Source organism: Lagenorhynchus albirostris, chromosome X (genome assembly GCF_949774975.1).
Source record: "Lagenorhynchus albirostris chromosome X, mLagAlb1.1, whole genome shotgun sequence".
In the NCBI taxonomy this organism is placed as follows: domain Eukaryota; kingdom Metazoa; phylum Chordata; class Mammalia; order Artiodactyla; family Delphinidae; genus Lagenorhynchus; species Lagenorhynchus albirostris.
In genome coordinates, this window is record NC_083116.1 from 128217005 (window position 1) to 128221536 (window position 4532).

Consider the following 4532-nt stretch of genomic DNA (forward strand, 5'->3'; position numbering starts at 1 on the left):
AAAAAAGAAAATTTGCTGCGGAGGCACAGAAAAGGAATACTCCCCAGAGATCCCTGGCAGCACTGAATGAAAATACTTTCACATATCAGTGCAACACGGAGGAAAAAATGTCATATGAGGCCACTGGTACTTGACCCCCCTTTTGGTACTTGACCCCCCTTTTGGTACTTGACCCCCCTTTTGTCACATAAGGAATTGCAGAGGAATTAGGCCTCTCTGAATGTGATGTTAGTCTTGTGCCCAAACGTGCTTTCTTCTTTCATTGCAAGGACGCCAAAGTTATGTGAACGTTTCCTCTTACTCAGCTCTGGGATAGCTCTGTTTACACCGTCACATTGACAGGTGTGGGTGCAGCACATACTCTGTGCATGAATAAAAGGAATGCAAATAATATATGAAAAGCATCACTGGTCCTGGATCTTTCACATAGGACAGGATGGAAATTCACCTTTCCAAAGGTCAATTGGAAAGACACCTAACTGTAAAACACCACGTAGCAGATATCTAATGGGCACGGTGGCCATGCAGGATGGAGTTTTCTGTAGAGGGAGACAGTGGGATGATGGGAAAATCTTCCTGAAACAGCTGAAAGTCAAACTTTGCATTTAGGTGGGATTTGTTCTTTTTTGTTTTTTGTTTTGTTTTGTTTTTTTACTCCCGATCAGGAATGGAAACCCCACCACTCCCAGGGAAAACGTCTCAGAGCAGGGGAAAAAGCTCAAGAAAAATGAAAACAGTGTGAGCAGGACAGTGGTGCTCAGAGGGCTGGGATTACATAATTGGAGTAGAACTGGCCAGTTGCAGGGGTGGGTGTTGGTCCCCAGATATAAAGAACGGGAAAGTGAGCAAGATGTCTCAGCTAATACGTGACCCGGTGAAGTGCGTGTCTCAGAAGAGCTTCTTTGCTTGACCCTGGAAGGTAGGGTGGGCTCGATCAGGCAGGACTGAAAACGAGACCATTTAGAAATACAATTGATTTCCTTTCTTTTTTTTTTTTTTTTGGCTGTGGCACGTGGCACGCGGCATCTTAGTTCCACGGTCAGGGATCAAACCCGGGCCCCCTGCAGTGGCAGCGCGGAGTCTTAACCACTGGACCGCCAGGGAAGTCCCCAAAACAAGACCGTTTAGGAGTCTCCTGTATAACCTTAGAAAACAAAGGAGACAGCTAGAGGGAGGGGAGTGACAGTAGGAGGGAGAAGAAAACTGAGACCCAAGAGATGCTTTCTGCAAGTTATGTGCACAGAGAAGGCAAAATTCAGAGATTCTGAAAAACTTTGACCAATAAAAAAAGTTACACATGAACATGTGTGTGTGTGTGTAGAGGGGGTGTGTAATTCATGGTGGTCAAATGAAGCACGAGTGATGGGCTCATTTTGATTCTGTGTGAATAAATCCAATTTTCCATACAAAATTCTACAGCTAAAATGAAGAGTATGGTTACTGATAGGAAAAAATCATGTTTTATACAATTTTCTGTTCTGTGCTTTATGGTCAAATGGTCCATTCCTGAGAGATGAAATAAGAAAATACATACACACATGTATAATATATAAATGCATATGTATATATGTATTTTATTTCATCTCTCAGGAATGGACCCTTTGACTATATAATATATATATTATATATATATATATAGAGAGAGAGAGAGAGAGAAAGAGAGAGAGAGAGAGGGAGTGTTGGAGTTTAAAAATGAGGTCAGCACACCAGAAGCAGACTCATTTTTAAAGAAAAGGAAACTGAAATGGAGGTACTCAAAAGTAAATGGCAAATGCGCCAATTAGAACAGCGTTCTTCCAACTTGTTCCCAAGGACTCTTGTTTTAGGAGGGTATTTCCGCTGTCCTGGGAGCATTTAATTCAAATTTGTGAAAACTAATGTTGCGCCTGTCACCGTTGCTCAATCTGCTATTGTCTACATTTGTCCCACCAAAATCCCTTTTCATTGACTAATTTTATTAAGCAAACTGTTATAAATTGAGACTGAAAAATAAATGCATTGACAAAAAACTGAATTTCCTGTTTTACATATTCAGCATGTGAAATGGATTCATTTTGTAGCATGGGAAAAATCAAGGAAGACGCACACCATCCGTGTTAGACAGCTTTCCCGGGGCAGCAGTGCCCCTGCTTCTCGTGTACAGTTGTCCGAGACAATAAACGGGATTGTTCAGCTCTGCTTGGGGTAGCAGTTAGAGCGTGGACGACCCAGAGTCCCCGCAGAGCAGTGGACATTTATGTCTCACCATAAACATCTTTTATAAGCCTTGAAGGTGTGTATCTTGCAGGTGTTAGCACACCAAGTCATTGGCTTCAGAAATAAAAAATCAGAGACTGAGTAATATCACCCATTTCTCCTTTCAGTGTTCTGCTTACATGGCCTCAAAGGCTGCTTTCTATATATTTTTTTATGGTAACAACTTTATTGAGATAAAATTCACTAGTCATACAATTCACCCATTCCAAGTATAGAGTCTGATGGCTTCTAGAATATATACAGAGTTGTGCCACCACCTTTGCCATCAATTTTAGAACATTTTCGTGACCTGCCAAGAAGACAGTGTGCCTCCTTCAGTTCCGGGGCTAGTTTCCCTATGCACCTCAGCCCTAGGCAACTACTGGTCTACTCTCTGTGTCTGTACGGATTTGCGCGGTCGAGACATTTCATGTAAATGGCATCGTACTGTTCTGTCCTTTTATGATTGACTTCTTTCACTCAGAATAATGTTTTCAAAGTCCATCCCTGTGGTAGTGTGTATTAGTACTTCATTGCTTTTTATGGCCAAATAATATTCCGTTGCACGGATACACCGTATTGTTCACCCATTCGTCAGTTGATGGGCATACATCTTTGACAGTGTCTTGATTTGGTAGAAATTTCTCCCTGCTGACATGAATCTGCTTTGCCTGGTTTTCCTGCCGTGGTTCCCCGTCAGTCTCAGGAAAACCCAGAGTAGGTGGGTGACTTGAAAGCCCCGGAGATGTTCAGGTCAGCTGCCTATTTATGAGTTCTTCACGTGGGTCCATGTGATCTCACTCAGGGAAAGTAACATCCCAGCCATGGCGGGAAGGGGGTTCTCTGGACATGGGTGGTTAAAATAGAATCAGATACCAAGCGTGGAATTTGGAGAGCATTGCATACAGAAGTCAGATTGGGTGAAATAAAATAGGGAAGAAGGAGAAATTAATAAAATATACTGTTTCTGCTTCATAGATATTTATGGGTGTGGAAAAATGATTTTGAAAATAACAAAGTCAACTACATATTGGGAAGAGTGTGGCTATATTTTGTACTTCTGTTCTTTTTTTTAAATTGAAGTATAGTTGATTTACAATGTTGTGTTAATTTCTACTCTACAGCAAAGTGACTCAGGTACACACACACACACACACACACACACACACACACATACACATACACACATTCTTTTTTTTTCCTATTCTTTTCCATTATGGTCTAGTCTATTGTAGGATATTGAGTATAGTTCTGTATGTTATACAGTAGGTCCTTGTTGTTTAATAGCTTATGTCTGCTAACCCCGTCTTCTAATCTGATTTCAAAAAACTAAAAGCTAAGTCTTAAGGTTCAAGGGTATTTGAACCAAGAGGGATTATTGATGATTATGGAAGAACTACCCTTAGAAAAGCAACTAATTAATGACTATGAAAGTGGTATTATCGCCCTAAAGGGGATTTTTCTGCAGAGTTCTTACTTGGATAGCCTGCCGATTCCCCAAACAGTTTCCATATACTTATTTTCTCTGTAAAATCTCATCATCTGCCCAAATGTATCCACTATTCTACCCCTAATGAATCACTATTTACTCTTATTCAGTTTCACCCCACTTCACTTCATGAATATCCCACTGCTTGGCAACTTCTAGGAAATTGCTTGAAGCTTTTTTTTTAATTAATTTATTTATTTTAACATCTTTATTGGAGTATAATTGCTTTACAATGATGTGTTAGTTTCTGCTCTATAACAAAGTGAATCAGCTATACACATACACACGTTCCCATATCTCTTCCCTCTTGCGTCTCCCTCCTCCCACCCTCCCTGTCCCACCCCTCTAGGTGGTCACAAAGCACCCAGCTGATCTTCCTGTGCTATGCGGCTGCTTCCCACTAGCTATCTATTTTACGTTTGGTAGTGTATATATGTCCATGCCACTCTCTCACTTTGTCACAGCTTACCCTTCCCCCTCCCCATATCCTCAAGTCCTTTCTCTAGTAGGTCTGTGTCTTTATTCCTGTCTTACCCCTAGGTTCTTCATGACCTTTTTTTTTTTTTCTTAGATTCCATATATATGTGTGTTAGCATTTGTTTTTCTCTTTCTGACTTACTTCACTCTGTATGACAGACTCTAGGTCCATCCACCTCACTACAAGTAACTCAATTTCATTTCTTTTTATGGCTGAGTATATTCCATTGTATATATGTGCCACATCTTCTTTATCCATTCATCCGATGATGGGCACTTAGGTTGCTTCCATGTCCTGGCTATTGTAAATAGAGCTGCAGTGAACATTTTG